Source organism: Amblyraja radiata, chromosome 1 (assembly GCF_010909765.2).
Source record: "Amblyraja radiata isolate CabotCenter1 chromosome 1, sAmbRad1.1.pri, whole genome shotgun sequence".
In the NCBI taxonomy this organism is placed as follows: Eukaryota; Metazoa; Chordata; class Chondrichthyes; order Rajiformes; family Rajidae; genus Amblyraja; species Amblyraja radiata.
In genome coordinates, this window is record NC_045956.1 from 60,497,334 (window position 1) to 60,515,101 (window position 17,768).

At 46.3% G+C, this 17,768-nt stretch overlaps 1 protein-coding gene across 6 annotated transcripts in view; it reads right to left on the bottom strand.

Annotated features, from left to right (window-relative positions):
- The window catches only part of unc5c (unc-5 netrin receptor C), a 288,173-nt gene that overhangs the window by 223,733 nt on the left and 46,672 nt on the right, over positions 1 to 17,768 (bottom strand). The gene's annotated exons all lie outside the window — the stretch shown is intronic.

Below are 17,768 nucleotides of genomic sequence, written 5' to 3' on the forward strand. Positions count from 1 at the left end.
TGCTATGTCGCTCTTCCAGGGAGATGCTAAATGCATTTCGTTGTCTCTGTACTGTACACTGACAATGACAATTAAAATTGAATCTGAATCTGAATCTGAATAGGCGACGTTTCGGGCCGAAACGTCTGAAGAAGGGTTTCGACCCGAAACGTCGCCTATTTCCTTCGCTCCATAGATGCTGCTGCACCCGCTGAGTTTCTCCAGCATTTTTTTGTGTACCTAAAATAATTACCTGTTTGCTTATATTCCTTCTGTAGTTTTTGTTCAATCTCTGCCCCCTAATCTTTACATGTAACAGGCCACATTCCCATACATAATTGCACCAAGAACAGAGAGAGAGAACCTTGTAACGTGGTGCCATGGCAACAACCTCTCCCTCAATGTCAGCAAGAGATTGTGTTTGGCTTTAGGAAGTGACGCTGCACAGACGACAAACACTGATGGCACTGAAGTTGAGATGGTCGAAAGCTACAAGTTCCTGAAGATAAATATCACCACCTACTTGTCCTGGACCTGCCACATCGAAGCAGCAACCAAGAAAGCACAACAACGCCTCCACTTCCTGAACTCCCCAAAAACTCTCACCAACTTATTCACATTCGCCATTTTATCAGGATGCATCACAACTTGGTTTGGGAACTGCTCCATCTGAGACCGCAAGAAATTGCAGAGAGCACAGAGCATCACACAAACCAACCTCCCTTCCATTGATTCCATCTATACTTCACGCTGCCTCTGGCAAGGCCACCAGCATAATCAAGGACCAGTCGCACCCCGGTCACTCCCACTTCTCCCCTCTTCCATCTGGCAAGATGTACAGAAGTGTGAAAACGCACACCTCCAGATTCAGGGACAATTTCTTCCCATCTGTTATCAGGCAACCTTGTGGCCCTCTCACCAACCAGAGCGGTCCTGGCCTCCCATCATTGGAGACCCTTGAATATCTTTCATCGACCTTTACCTTGCTCTCAACCAGGGGTCGCAACCTTGTTCTGCATAGGACGCATGTCTGTGAGCGGATGGCGGGCCACATCTATCACGTGTACACGTGGATCCTGCCCCCATCCCACCCCGGATGGCCGGCATCAAATCACATGTTCACAGAAGGTAGACAAAAATGATGGAGAAACTCAGCGGGTGAGGCAGCCTCATGCAATCCTTGCATGTCTCACCCGCTGAGTTTCTCCAGCATTTTTGTCTACCTTCGATTTTTCCAGCAACTGCAGTTCTTTCATAAGCGTGTTCACAGAAGGTGCGCGGCTGGGCCGGCGGCTTTGCGCAGTATGCGGTACAGCCAGAGCTCCGCGCTCGACCGTGCTCGGTGGGCCGGATGTTTACAGGAAAAAGAATCGGCCTGCAGGTCGGATGATTTTGGGTTACGGGCCGCATTCGGCCTGGGGGCCGTTGGTTACCGATCCCTGCTCTAGACGTTGTACCCTTTATCCTTTATCTGTGCACTGTGGACGTCTTGATTATAATCATTTTCTTTGACTGGATAGCATGCAAACCAAAGCTTTCACTGCACCTCAGTACACGTGACAGTAATAAACTAAATTAAAGATAGCAACTAAATGACAATTAAACGCACCGTGACTCTCTTGTACTCTTTCCCTGTCTTGAAGACAGACGTGTTTGTGCTTGATTCGGTGTCGAACTCTCTCAGCGACAAATGAGAACAGCAAACAATCAACTGCAAGTTCCGAGGATTCCGCTATTGTGGAATAATAAATGGAGACATTTCATTCAGGTCTTTAGAATCCATCGCTGAGCGTCAAGGCCATTACGAGCACTGGCGAAGCAGTACGGCACAGATGCCCTTGGTTTCATCTCCCAAGTTCCATCACAGCCACTTGCCAAGTGCTAGAGTGCGCTGCAAATGCCAGAGATGGGGAGAGCGGGCGGGATTCCCTGGGAGTGAGTGACGGATAATGGGTCCGGTCCGAACAATGGGTGGAATTCAAATGCTGGGATGAGACGTCAGCGATCCCCCCCCACCTGCCCCGCTGTGGGCATCCTGCTAAGTCAGCGGGGACAGATTGGCGCTCCCGGGGCAACGTGAGAATGCAGGCCTGTGTCCTGGCTCTACGGACCCTACAACCAGCTGACAGCACAGCCTATTGATTGAGAGGCCATCCATCTTATAGACAAGGAATACTCCGCACTGTTCTTTCACCATCCACCACCCATAGGGCCTGCTGAAAAGAACAATATCCCTTTTGTTGGCCAATTTAATCTTTACTCAGTAAGCATCAAATTCAAATTTTGATTACAATTGCTTTAAAAAAAATGTTCTAATAGATCATTTGTTTGGCTTTAAACAAAGAAGCCTTCATAACTTCAGCAAAATAGTTCACGTGCCAGAAACAAACAGATACTGAGATTTAAACCGTATAACATAGTTTGGCTAGTTTTGTTCTTGGAGACGTTCAATATTTGAGTTTTCACTGCTTTTATTTTAGTTACAGTGCAGAAACAGGCCCTTCAGTCCTCCGCGTCCGCACCGACTTGCAATACCCGCACCATTTTCACTATCTCCAATACCATCTATGTTTGCGTCATCTGCAAACTTGCTAATGATGCCATGTACGTTCTCATCCAAATCATCGATATACATGACAAACAGCCATGGGCCCAGCACTGAACCCTGAGGCACACCACTAGTCACGGGCCTCCAGTCCGAGAAGCAACCTTCCACCATCACCCTCTGCTTCCTTTCATGAAGCCAATTTTCTATCCATTGAACTATCTCTCCTTAGATCCTATGCGATCTAACCTTCCAGAGCAGCCTAACATTCGGAACCTCTTTGAATGCCTTACTGAAATCCATTAATACAGCAGCTCTGCTCTCATCAATCTTTTTGGCCACATCATCAAAAAACTCAATCAGATTTGTGAGAACGACCTCCCATGTACAAAACCTTGCTGACTATCCCTAATCAGACCTTGTTCATCGAAATGCATGGATATCCAATCCCTCAGCTTACCCTCGAGTAACTTTCACTCATGTTTCACGAGCAACTTACAATCCAGCAGAATGAACATTGATTTCTCTACTTTCAAGTAATTTCTGAATTTCTTCCCCCCCTCCCCCCACCCTAGTAGTCCTACTAATTCACATCCTTGTATCCCTCTTGCTAGCACATCTTTCTCTGCTAACAATGGGCTATTAAGGACTCCACCCTTCCTGAGGTCCGGTTGTCGGCCCTGATTTGTTCTGGGTTTTTTGTGCCTCTGGTCGATTCCCCCCCCCCCCCCCCCCCCAACCCAACCCACCCCCAACTCAACTTTCATTCTGAAGGAGGGTCCCGATTCAAAACGTCACCTGCTCCTTTTCACCAGAGATGCTGCCTGACTCGCTGGGTTACACCGGCATTTTGTGTCTGTCTATTTCTGCTGATATAACGGATCATGGTCAATCTGCAGTTACCGACTATTGATCCGATCTCCTCACAACAGTATCTTGTTCCCAGTTTAGAAATCATCAACAGACTCATCAATGTCTGGAGGAAGCAAGTTTCAGATTTCTACTGGTCTTTGTGGGAATTAATGAGTCCCAAATACACTACTAATTGCTCGACAATATAGTGCATTCTTGATCGGCATTTTACTGCCAGAAGGAATAGTCCCTCTTTATTGATTCTACTGAATCAATGTTATCTTTTTTAAGTGCCTCAGAGTCGATAGTTCTGAATGGGCTAGGTGTCATGGAATACTGAAGATAGATACAAAATGCTGGAGTAACTCAGCGGGTCAGGCAGCATCCCTGGAGAAAAGGACTAGGTGACGTTTCGGGTCAAGATCTTTCATCAGAATGAGAGTCAGAGGGGAGGGAAACTGGAGGTATGTGAAGGTACAGAACAAATCAGAGCTAGCACCGATGACCCAGGAAAGATGGAGCCCACAATGGTCCATTGTTGGCTGTGAAGGAGTTGATAATGAAGGAATACCATCAGTAAAACATCAGTACGATGACTAGGCTGGGGGAGGGACGGAGCAAAAGGAAATGGAAGGGTTACTTGAGGTGAGAGAAATCAATAACGTGCTGAAGATAGACACAAAATGCTGGAGTAAATCTGTGGGTCAGGCCACATCTCTGGAGAAGAGGACGTTTCGAGACCCTTCATCAGAGTAAGTTGGGGAGGGGGGACACTGGAGGTATGGGGAGGTACAGAACAAAGCAGAGCCTGCAGCAATGACTCATGAAATGTGGAGCACACAATGGTCCATTGTTGGCTGTGGACGATTGATAACAAAGCATGCAAACAAAAAAGTTTTTCATTGTACCTCGGCACATGTGCCAATAATAAACTAACCTACACTAAATAATAATGATGATGACCACAAATGGATATGTTCATACATCCGACTTCTCCATCTGTCCCAGCTATTATGTAACAATATGTAACTTCACACCAATTTAGTTTATTCTGATTTGGCCCCATTATATTCAAACATCACAAGGGGTGGGCAATAGATGATGGCAATCATTTGGGGGGGGGGGGGGGGGGATGGGGGGCACAGCAATACAGCTGGTAGGGCTGCTGCCTCACAGTGGCAGAGACCCAGGTTTGATCCTGATCTCGGGTGCTGCCTGTATGGAGTTTGCATGTTCTCCCTGTGACCATGTGGGTGTTCTCCGGGCGCTCCTGTTTTCTCCCACATACCAAAGACGTGCCGGTTTGCAGGTTAATTCGCTCTCTGTGAATTGTTCCTAGTGTGTAGGGAATGGATGAGAAAATGGGACAATATAGACCTAGTGTGAAAGGGTGATCAATGGTCAGCGTGGACTCAGTGGGCCAAAGAACCTGCTCCCATGCTGTATATCTATATACTATTAAAAGTCTCAACTTGTCTGTCGGTCTGTCTGTGTTCTCAGGAGCTGCGCCAAAATGGTACACAGTAGCGCAAACATTTTTTGCAGAATCTTACTCAGCTTTTTCCAGTGGTCGTTCATATCAAGGTTCTCCACATGTTTTATTTCATGTTATTGATATTTAAAGTTTTAATGAAGCCAACTTTGAGAATAATAACCGACTGTGAGAGTGAGACTTTTCTAGCAGCTTCCAGTGATGATGTCACAATGGCATCTCACACTCCTCCAATCACAATGGGATCTCATTTACACACGCTGCCGTGAAGATTCCGACAACCGAAAATGACATCACAATGTGATCTCTGCTGCCAATACACAAGCGATGAGAGTTGACGGAGTGGGCGATGGGAGGAGAAATGTTATTTAAACATTGTCTTTAGTGGGGGGGTGCGAAAGGGGAGAGGTGATGGAGGAAGTGACTGAGGGTAGGGAAAAGGAGAGGGTGGGAGCGAGAGGTGACAGAGAGACAATGAGATCAGCAGCTTCAAGGGGAGTGAGGAGAGAGTGAGATTTTTGCCCCCCCCCCCCACGTGGGAAGGATTGATTGCGTTGGGGAACAGGTTGCATTGGGGGAACAGGTTGCATTGGGGGACCGGGTGAATGGTGGAAACGGGTTGCATTGGGGAAACGGGGCCCAAGAGGTCAGGGGGGTGGGGAGGGGAGATGGGTTATGGAGGGTGGGAGGGAGTGACTGAGGGTAGGGGAAAGGAGAGGGAGGAAGAGGTGAAGGAGGGAGTGGAGCAGGGGAAGAAGTGAGGGGAGGCAAGAGGGAGGGTAAAGAGGAGGAGGAGGGAGTGTTGGGGGATGAGGGGAAATAAGCCGCGCCTGCACACTTGGGGGCTATGGGTGAGTGGTGGAATATTGCGTTGGGCGAACGGGTTACGTTGGAGGAATGGGTGATGGGGGTGATTGGCTCCAAGGGCAAGAACAATGAATGAAAGATGTGCAAAAAAGTAATTATGATAAAGGGAACAGGCCATTGCCAGCTGTTTGTTGGGTGAAAATGAGAAGCTGGTGCGAATTAGGTGGGGGAGGAATAGAGAGAGAATGCTGGGGCTGCCCCCACATCTCTTCCCAGCTTTCCCCACCCCCGCACCCCCCACCTCACAATCAGTCTGAAGAAGGGTCCTGACCAAAAACGTCACCTATCCATGTTCTCCAGAGATGCTGCCTGATCCGCTGAGTTACTCCAGATCTTTGTTTCTTGTCTTACCTCTGACTTCTTGCTCATAAATCCCTGCGAATTAGAGCTCAATATCCAGGAATGAAATCCACAATTTATAGTGATGCTGAATAACAAAAATAATTGGTTGTGAATCATCTCTGCTAATTCAAATAGCAAAACTGTAATCTCAATTGAGTTATTATCTGCATAAAACATAGAATAGTTCAGCACAGTTACATGATGCCAAGACTAACTCTTATCTGCCTGCACATGATCCAAATCCCACCATTCCCTGAATATCCATGCACCTATCAAAAAGTCTCTTAAGTGCCACTATCGTACTTGCCTCCACCAACAGGCCTAGCAGCGCATTCTAGGCACCCACCACCTACTGTGTTCAAAACTTGCCCCGCACATCTCCTTTAAACTTTGCCCCTCTCACCTTAAAACTATGTCCTCTAGTCTTTGATATTTCCCTCCTGGGGAAAAAGTCAAAAGAGTGTTTTATTGTCATATGTCCCAGATAGAACAATGAAATTCTTACTTGCTGCAGCACAACAGAATATGTAAACATGGTACACTGTGAACAATATGATAAATCATATCTGCCTCCACCTCCACCTCCACCTCTGGCAGCGTGTTCCAGGCATTCACCACCCTCTGGGTAAAAAACTTGTCCTGCACCATCTTAAAGTTTGCCTCTCGCACCCTAAGGCTCTGCCCTCCAGTATTTGTAATACCAATGCATATTTTATAAAGCAGACACCCAAGGATAATTTAAAATGTGATTAACTAGCTGCAGAAATCAGGCCAAGTATTAACATGTGGGTCAAAGGATTGACTAAATGACTGTGTGAACGGGCGATCAACGGTGGGCGTGGGCGCGGTAGGTATCACTGTTCCATGTGGTATCTCTAAACTAAATTAGACTTTGTAAAATGGATAAAGAATATCCTTTCATGGGTTTTTAATTTGTGTCTCTGTGATGTCTTTATTACTTGTTATATTCCGATTATATGTTATTCCGATTACTATGTAAGGTGTCCTTGAGATGTCTGAAAGGCGCCCATTAAATAAAATGTATTATTATTATTATTATAACCAATAAAGCTATCTGCACAAACTCAAGGTGCCATGATCTTGTTGGAAGGCTGGAGATGGCGGGCCACGGCCTGTAGAGGGATCCGCCGAGCCCGGCCTCTGCCCGTCCCCCCAGGATCGGAGAAGTGGAGAGGAGGACAAAGGCTGAAGGTGGCCGGGCGAGGAGAGGGACGATGGCTCACTGGATGATCCAGATGGAGGCGACGGCTGGAGGCCCGACAGCAGTCTGGGGCACACCTGGACTAAGCGTGCGGACTGGACTGGACTTTGCAAATGGCGCCAAAATCTGGCGACTCGCACGGGATCGCAGTGGACTATTTCCGTATACTATGTACTAATTGGAGATTGTGCTTAGATATGGCAATACTTTACTGAACTGTGTGCAAAAACTGAATCTCACTGTACATCTGTACACATGATAATAAAGAACCGTTGAACCATTGATCTGATTTCGCAATGGAGAAATTCGCAGAGGTTTTCTCCAGAGATGCTGCCTGACCTGCTGAGTTACTCGAGCATTTTGTGTCTTTCTGAACAATTGATCTTTCTGTTACCCAACTGAATCAAAAACCTCTGATTTGTACATTAGACAAGTTAAACATTCCTTCTAACCCAGTGCTGAAAGTTGCAGCTAATCAGGTAATGGAGCTGGGCGAGACAGGGAGGTCTTTGTTGACAGACTAGTGGCCTCTTTTGCTTCCTTTTCACCCACAGCCACTTTGAGTCAAGAGTTTATCCACAGGAGCAGTCTCGTGGAATTAACAAGGCTTTGGAGCGCACAAGCCAAGCCGCTTCTATAGACATCCAATCTTGAAAGACGACAAGAATGCCTGTGAGAAGCCTGATCAGTGTTAAGGGGGATGTCGTATCAATTGCATTCTGGAGGGCACAATGGGCTCTTTGTCTGGCAACATCGCAGATGGTGTTTAATGAAAGGAAAGGCAGGGCTAAATAGGTGGCCATCTGGGCAAAGGTCAAAATGCTCACTTCATACTCCCGTCAAGTAATGTTAGTGGGGAATCTATGAAGTGCATGTCTTCATTTTACAGCCCTACTGTTTGGGGGACCATTGAGGTATCAAAGGCATCTTCGAGGGAACAACAAGTGCCATGCGTTGTATGTTGACATACAACACACAGTGCGTCCGTAATTCTAATTTATATATTTATTGACCTCACTCAGAGAGCAGTGGGAACCTGGAACTTGCTCCCACAAATTGTGTTTTTTTTTAAAGAGGAACATCGATCGATGGATGTGTTAAAGATCCACGTGTCAGAGGTTTGTGCCAGGTTTGATCCTGACCACGAATGTTGTCTGTACAAATAGAGTTTGTACGTTTTCCCTGTGACCGCGTGGGTTTCCTCCCATACTCCAAAGAAGTGCAGGTTTGTAGGTTAATTGGCTTCAGTAAAAATTGTAAATTGTCCCTGGTGTGGAGGAGAGTGCTAGTGCACGGGGTGATCGCTGGTCGGTGATGACCCAGTGGGCTGAAGGCCCGGTTTCCGCACTGTATCTCTAGAGTGCAAAGTCTCTAAAGTAATTTTTGAATTTAAATTGGAAGCAGTGTGGCACGGGAGTGCCGTTGCCTCACCCTGCCAGAGACATAGGTTTGATGCTGACCTTGGCTGCTTTAGATTTTACTTTAGACTTCAGAGATACAGCATGGAAACAGGCACTTTGGCCCACCGAGTCCATGCCGACCAGCGATCACCCTGAACACTAATACTATCCCACACTTTAGGGGAAATTTACAATTTTACCAAAGCCAATTAATCTACAAACCTGCACTTTTTTGGAGTGTGGGAGAAATCGCACATGGTCACGGGGAGAACTCCGTACAGACAGCGCCCATAGTCAGGATCGAACTTGGGTCTCTTACACTGTGAGACAGAAACCCACACAAATTGTGTATTTTAGAGGATCATAGATCAATGGAAGTTTAGACAGTAATTTTTTTGATAAAAACCTAAAAACAGGGTGGCACAGCGGCGCAGTTGGTAGAGCTGCTGCCTCATAGCCGCTAGAGTCACTGGTTCGATATGGACCTCGGGTGGTGTCTGGGTGTGATGTTTGCACGTTCTCCCTGTGACAGCATGTTTGCACGTTCTCCCTGTAACACATTCTCCAGGAGCTCCAGTTTCCTCCCAATTCCGAAAGACATGTGGGTTTAACTAGCCCTAGGGTGGAGGGGGTGGATAAGACAATGGGACAACATAGAACTAGTATGAACGAATGATCAATGGACTTGGTAGGCCGAAAGGCTTGTTTCCATGTTGTATCTATATTGAATTATGCAGATTCCAGCTGTTTCCTGCTGCCGGCATCCATCACCCACCACCCAGCTGACCATCTAGGAAAGATAGACACAAAGTGCTGGAGTAACTCAGCGAGGTCAGGCAGTATCTCTGGAGAAATATGATTCCTGTCCTTTTATTGTGAGGCTGTGGCCTCTGGTCCTTGACTCTCCCACTAATGGAAACATCCCTTTCAAAAGGTATGCATTTTTATTCTAAGGCTGTGACCTCTAGTCCTAGAGTAGACTCTCCCATTGTTGGGAATATCCTCTCCACATTCACTGTATCCAGGCCTTTCTCTACAGATTCATCCATCCTTTTCCTCCAGAGATGCTGCCTGACCCGCTAAGTTACTCCAGCACTTTGTGTTTTCACTTTTCGGTATAAACTAGCATCTGCAGCTCCTTCCTGCACATCTATCTAGGGTCTAGACTTGAGTCTCATACAGGCCGGATGGGATGAGGTTAGCAGAATTTCTGCCTAGAAAAACATAGTGAGCCAGGTAGATTTTTGCAACAATCCACTAGTTTCCTGTTCTATGATTTTTTTCTTTTAATTCCACATTTATTAAATTAGTTGAATTAAAATTCCCAATCTCCAGTGCTGGGATTTGAACTCATATTCTCCAAATTAATACTCCAGTTCTCTAGTTCCTGGACTGGAATCATAACTCACTACCATGCTTCTCTGGAGAGATATAAATCCCATTGAGAATAAACACCACAGAGCATCTGAGCCAAATGGATTTTCTCTGTGCTATAAAATGTAACATCATTTTTTGTGTGGTAGCTCTCAGATTAATAGTCATAGTCATTTTGGGGCAGCAATAGAGTTGCTACCTTAAAGCGCCAGAGGTCTGGGTTCGATTCTGACTATGGGTGGTGTCTGTATGGAGTTTGTCATTCTCCCTGTGACCGCATGGGTTTTCTCCAGTTTCCTCCCACACTTCAAACAAGCAGGTTTGTAGGTTAATTGGCTTGTAAAATTGTCCTTAGTGTGTCGGATACTGCTAGTGTATGGAGTGATTGCCGATCAAAGATAGTCCGAAGGTCTCCAATGAGGTAGATGATAGTTCAGGATTGCTCTCTAGTTGTTGGTCAATGGTTCCGTTTCCTGACAACAGCTGGGAAGAAATTATCCTCGAACCTTGAGGCGTGGTTTTTCACACTTCCATACGTTTTGCCTGATGGGCGAGAGGAGAAAAGGGAGTGGCCGGGGTAAGTCTGGTTCTTGATTATGCTGGTGGCCTTGCTGAGGCAACGTGAGGTGTAAATTGAGTCAATGGAATGGGAGTTTGGTTTATGTGATGGTCTGGGCTATGTCCACAATTCTCTGCAATTTCTTGCGGTCTTGGATGGAGCTGTTCCCAAACCATGCTGTGATGCATCCTGATAAAATGCTTTCTACCCTGACCAATGAAGGTAAGCATGTCGAAAACCTTCTCATAAGTCATAGGAGCAGAATTAGGCCATTCGGCCCATCAATTGGATCATGGTTGACCTGTCTTTCCCTCTCAGCCTCATTCTCCTGCCTTCTCCCCGTAACCTTCTTCTGCAGTGTGACCACTTTAGTGGAACTATGAGTTACTCCAGCACTTTGTGTCTTTTGTTGTAAATCGGCATCTGCAGTTCGCTGCATCTCCACGCATCCCCACAGCATACTTTCCATGCAATCCGCAATCTTGCTTAATCAAACTGAGGCAAGTATTAATGGCTCTCTGACACGTAATGGTTAGTCATATTCCACAGTTATAACAGTGTTTTGTGATTCCAAGCTCGGCATTCCTTGCAGCTTTTCATTTAGTGGCATGAGGCGTAATTAAACCATCCTTCCACAAGCAAAACAACATTTATTGTGATCAGAGCAAAGGTCAAAATGCTTGTGGGCAAAACTTAAGGCATGCATTCTGTTCCCTGCAAGAGACAACTGCACTGATTAAGCTGAGGAGACACCACTGCTCTTGATGATTGTTTTATGATGATTATTTTATAAATATTGTCATTTCTCATGTTAAAGGGCATCCCAAAAATCTCGATTATCTACTCAGCTCTATCAAACAAATCAAGTTAAACATACCCATTAACGATCCTCTACTGTACACAGTGACATGGAAACCAAACTCCAATTACTTGCCTCACTCCTGTGTCTATTAAAGACTAATTTCTCAGGATTGATAATTATTATTAGTCAACATAGCTGTGTGTCTATTCAGGGGCACAGTGGCAGAGCTGCTGCATGACAGCACCAGAGACCCGGGTTCGATCCTGACCGCAGGTTAGTAGACTTACGTAAATTGGAAATTGTCCCTAGTGTGTAGGATAGTGCTGGTGTATGGGGAGATCGCTGGTCAGCAGGGACTCGGTGGGCAGAAGGTCCTGTTTCTGCGCTGTCTCTCCAAAGTCTAAAGCAGAAGCACATGCAGCTGGAGCCTTGTCTTTATTCCTCCTCCACTAACCTCTGCACACAGTGACGGCATCCGCCCCTTCCCTTCATTCCCCTTTCTCTCTTTCTTGTGACGATAATGGATGGGATTTATATAGCGCCTTTCTAATACTCAAGGCGCTTTACATCGCATTATTCATTCACTCCTCAGTCACACTCGGTGGTGGTAAGCTACTTCTGTAGCCACAGCTGCCCTGGGGCAGACTGACGGAAGCGTGGCTGCCAATCTGCGCCTACGGCCCCTCCGACCACCACCAATCACTCACATACATTCACACACGTTCACACACAGGCAAAGGTGGGTGAAGCGTCTTGCCCAAGGACACAACGACAGTATGCACTCCAAGCGGGATTCGAACCGGCTACCTTCCGGTTGCCAGTCGAACACTTAGCCCATTGTGCCATCTGTCGTCCCATGATATGATGATAACTTATTGTCACTTGTGCCCAGCGAGGTGCAGTGAAATTTGTTGTTTTTGCATACAAAAGTACGCAAAAGAGTTGCCGACAGAGTTACAAAATGTGCAAATGGATATATAAGGAATGGGGGATATTGGATACGCGCAGGTAGATAAGAGATGGGGCTGGCATCATGTTCGGCACAGAGATTGTTTTGTTCAGTTTTGGTTAGAGATACATTGTGGAAACAGACCCTTCGGCCCATCAACCAGTGGTCACCCATACAGTAGTTCCACCCTACACACCACAGATAACGTACAGAAGCCAATTAACCCACAAACCCGCACATCTTTGGAATGTGGGAGAAATTTGGTGCACCCGGAGGAAACCCACGTGGTCACGGGGAGAATGTATAAACTCCGTACAGACAGCACCCGTAGTCAGGATCGAACCCGGGTCTCCGGCGCTGTAAAGCAGCATCTCTACTGCTGGGCCACTGTGCTGTCCTTCAGGTTACCTATCCAGTTCCACTCCAAGAGCGGTCACGGTGGCGCAGCGGTAGAGTTGCTGCCTTACAGCGAATGCAGTGCAGAGATCCGGGTTCGATCCTGACTACGGGTACTGTCTGTATGGAGTTTGTACGTTCTCCCTGTGATCTGCGTGGGTTTTCTCTGAGATCTTCAGTTTCCTCCCACACTCCAAAGACGTACAGATTTGTAGGTTAATTGGCTTGGTAATTGTAAAAAATGTTTCTAGTAGGTGTAAGATAGTGTTAAAGTGCGGGGATCGCTGGTTGGTGTGGCCCCGGTGGGCCGAATGGCCTGTTTCCACGCTGTATCTCTAAACTAAACTGAACACTCTGTGACTTACTATTGATTCTGCTTTAAGGCAGCACATTCCAGATCCTATCTCCATAGTTTCATATGACACCTTTAATTTAAAGGATATTAGGCTGAAGATTGCGATAACTTTGAGGTAATACGAGCTTCCTAAAAGCCTGGGAGGTTTAAGAAAAACATTTACTCGTGATACGAACTCACAGTTCACTTGAGCTGAGTATCTGCCACCTCCCAGGAGATGCAAACCATCACACAGCTGTCTGCACTTTCACTTTGACAACAGGCAGAGATGACCAGTCTTGTGACAAACCAGACTTCAGGCTACGCTTATTTATGCTAACCTTGCATACCTCAACTAATGAGAGAAAATGGCCCTCTTTCCCCCACTAGCCCGACACAGTGGCTCAGCGGTGGAGTTGCTGCCCTACAGGTTCATCCCTGACTACATCCTGAGTTTGATCCTGATGTCGACTGCTATCTGTGTGGATCTTGCACGTTCTCCCTGTGACCACATAGGTTTTCTCTGGGTGCAGTCTATAAAGGGTTTATACTTTCTGTATGTGACCGAGTTGGTTTCCTCCGGGTGCTCTGGTTTCCTCCCACATCCCAAAGACGTCCCGGGTTTGTAGGTTAATTGGACCTCTGTAAATTCCCCCCTAGTGTGTAGGGAGTGGATGAGGAAGTGGAATACTGCATTTACATATTCTGTTGTGCTGCTGAAACTAACAATGTCATTGTTCTGTTTTGGGACCTATGACAATAAAACACACTTGACTGTTGACATAGAACCAGTGTGACCAGGTGATCGACGGTTGGCCTGGACTTGCTTTATCTTTAAACTAAACTAAATTAAAATAATCATACTGCTCTTTTCGGGAGAGTTCTGTTTCAACAAATGCCTTTCCTTATCACCGAACAACTCATTATCATTTAATTTCCCACTGCATTTAGTCCAAGAATGCATTTGACTTTTGTGCAGAATAATGGGGTTTAATTGAGTTCAGTTCAGAGATACAGCGCAGAAAAAGGTCCTTTGGCCCACCGAGTCCACGCTGGCCAGCGGTCCCCATACACTAGCATTAACTTACACACACTGGGGATGATTTTTCCAAAGCCAATTAACCTACAAACCTGTACATCTTTGGAGTGTGGGAGGAAACCAGAGCACCCGGAGAAAACCCATGCGGTCACAGGGAGAAGATACAAACTGCTCACAGCACCCGTAGTCAGGTTTGAACCCAGTCTCTGGCTCCGTAAGCAGCAACTCCATTGGTGCGCCACTGGGCTGCCCCATTTATTTTTCTGCAACAAGTTATGAAAGCTTTCGTATCTTATCATAATTAAAACTCAGATACCACATGATCACCAGCATGGATATGGTACAATTTTTCTGGCATATCTTGTGGTTATGAAAGGCGCTATAAAAATGCAGGGTCTTCGATCTTGAGTAAGCCTGATGATGGGTGTAAGCAAAACTACTCGATAGCAGTGGGACCAAGCCTTTTGTCGGACCCAGCTGAAATGCATCAATACCTACTTTGTGTGGACTTCAATGTACAGTGAACAAGGGCAGAAGTGACTGACTGATTTCTTTGTCCAAGGTTTTGGGCATCGCGCCCGTCGCCATCGTCTCTAACCTGGCATGGAACGGGCATCCCACCCGGGACGTCGCTCACTGTTGTACCGCACAGCCCCGCGACAGGCAGTGCATTCGGCAGTGGCATTAGCTAGGCCACCTCCATCTGTACCAGCCTGTGACTGAAGCAGCCACCCACTTCCTCCACAGAAGGCGGCAACAAGGAAGCTCTGGCTTGGCTCCCACCCCGCACAAGACAGGCAATGTCACTAGAAGGTGAAAGAGCTGCATGTCCCACTCCATCAATGAAAGATCGCCTGGAGTAATTTCACCCGCTAGTCTTTCTGGTACAGACACCCTATGTCCACTAGGTTCAGGTCTATTCTTGTCACGTGTGCCGAGATACAGATGACCGTTTGACGGTACTGGGCCTGGACTCGCTGGAGTTTAGACGGATGAGGGGGGCAACTCATGGAAACTTACCGAATAGTGAAAGGCCTGGACAGAGTGCATGTGGGGAGGATGTTTCCACTAGTGGAAGAGTCTAGGGCCAGAGGGCACCGCCCGTAAATAGAAGGACATATCTTTCGGAAGGAGTTGAGAAGGAGTTTCTTTGGTTAGATGGTGGTGCCTCTGTGGAATTCATTGCCACAGGCGGCTGTGGAGGCCAAGTCAATAAAAAAATTTTAAGGCGGAGATTGACAGATTCTTGATTAGTACGGGCATCAGAGGTTATAGGGAGAAGGCAGGAGAATGGGGTTGAGAGGGAAAGATAGATCAGGCATGCTTGAATGGTGGAGTAGACGTGATGGGCTGAATGGTCTAATTCTGCTCTTATAACTTATGAACTTTCATAGACACCATCCACTGCCCTACCCTCGATCACCCTCGTCACCTCCTCAAAAATCCGAATCAATGTTCTAAGACGTGACTGCCCTTAATTAGCCCATTCCTTTCCAACGCACCACTTCCTCTCTGTCCATTGATAAAAATGGATGGAACTAGGAATTAATGGATGGAAAAGCCATATGAAACACAGTAGATTCACAAAACATAGACAACATTTGTTAAAGGGATTTGGTGAAGTAAGTGATGTTGAAGCCAAAGATCACATCATTTAGCCTGGAGAAAGGCTTTGACCCGAGACAGCTCCTATTCATGTTCTTCATGGTTGCTGCCTGACCCGCTAAGTCACTCCAGCACTTTAGTTTTTGTTTTTTTGTACGCCATCAGCTGCAGTTCCTCGTCTCTTCATTATCACATCAGCCATGATGGTATATTTGGGGGTCTTATGTAAGAGCAAACATTTTAACACGTGTGCCTGTTAACCTCTCTTAAGCACAAAAATCAAAGTACTGGAGGAACTCAGAAGGACCAACAGCATCTGTGGAGGGAATAGACAGATGGCATTTTGGTTTGGGACCCTTCTTTAGACTGATTAGTGGAAGAAGGGTCCTGACCTGAAACATCATCTGTCCATTCAATACACCGATGCTAAATGGCCATTAAGTTCCTCCGGCACTTTGTTTTTTTACTCAAGATGCCAGCATCAGCAATCTCTTTTAGACTTTAGAGATACAGCGTAAAACAGGCCCTAAGGCGCACCGTGTTCGCGCCGCCCAACTGATTACCCCGTACACTAACGCTATCCTACACACTCGGGACAATTTACCATTTTAGCAAAGCCAATTAACCTATAAATCTGTAGGTCTTTGGAGTGTAGGAGGAAACCGGAATATACGGAGAAAATCCATTCGGTATGGGGAGAACGTGACAATGCAGCCGGCGGTCCAGTGGAGGAGTTGCTGCCTTACAGCACTCAGCGACCCGGGTTTGATCCCAACAACAGGTGCTGTTTGTACAGAGTTTTTATGTTCTCCTTGTGACCTCCGGGTTCTCCAGTTCCCTCCCACACTCCAATGACGTGCAGATTTGTAGGTTAATTGGCTTCGGTAAAATTGCAAATTGTCCCTAGTGTGTTTTGGGTAGTGTTAGTGCTGGAGATCGCTGGTCGGCGCGGACTCGGTGGGACCGTTTCCGCGCTGAATCTCTAAACTAAACTACTGAATGGCGAAACCAATATTTTACTCATGTTCTTATGCGAATTGGGCACTGGAAGTGCTAATTAATAAAATCCCCACCAATGTCTTGTACAGAAGTAGAGAGTCAACAAGGCATTAAAAAAGAGGCCAATTCAATTTAAGGCAAAGGGTTGTCATGGTTTCCAGACAAGAGAGACATGAAGAGTGAAGGTTTGTTTTGCCCTGTTGATCTAATCGATCTGATGCACTTTTATTGAGTAGGAAAGATGGCTTTGCCTAATGTTTTGCTAAAGGGGTCATGGCCCTCATTTATCAGTTTAATTCATACCAGATGCATGGTTTTACATTGAAGTAAAAGATGTGTGTCAAAGGCTTTTGACAGGCTTTGTTTTAGATGGTTTGAATGGGTGTGTTTAGTTTAGAGATACAGCATGGAAACAGGTCCTTCAGCCCACCGGGTCCATGCTGACTCTCGCTCACACATTCACACAAGGTCTATGTGAGCCCACTTTCTCATCCTCTCCCTTCACACTAGGGGCAATTTTACAGAGGCCAATTAACTTACAAACCAACACGTCTTTGGTGTGTTGGAGGAAACTGGAGCACCCGGAGAAAATCCACATGGTCACAGGGAGATGGTACAAACTCCAGACAGGATCGGGCCCAGTTCTGTGGTGATGTAAGGCAGTGGCCCTACCAGGAAATAATGCCGTTCTGATTACAGGCTTTGTATATTTTGTGTTCTATCAACTCAGAAAAATATTTTGATTGAGACAGAGTTTTCTGAAAGTGGTACCTGTTTTGTATCTAATCCTGAGCGCCATTTCTCCAGGGATTTTAATGGTCTCTTGCCTGCTTTCTAACAGGACTTTGGGATAGTCCTTAGTTTCAGGGAATTGTGAATGGAAGGATGACATTTGGCCCATCATTCCTGGGAAAGATGCCTGGTTAGTCTGTTGCAGAATCATAGTCATACAACGTGGAAACAGGCCCTTCAGCCCAACTTGCCCACACAGACCAACATGTCCCATCTGCAC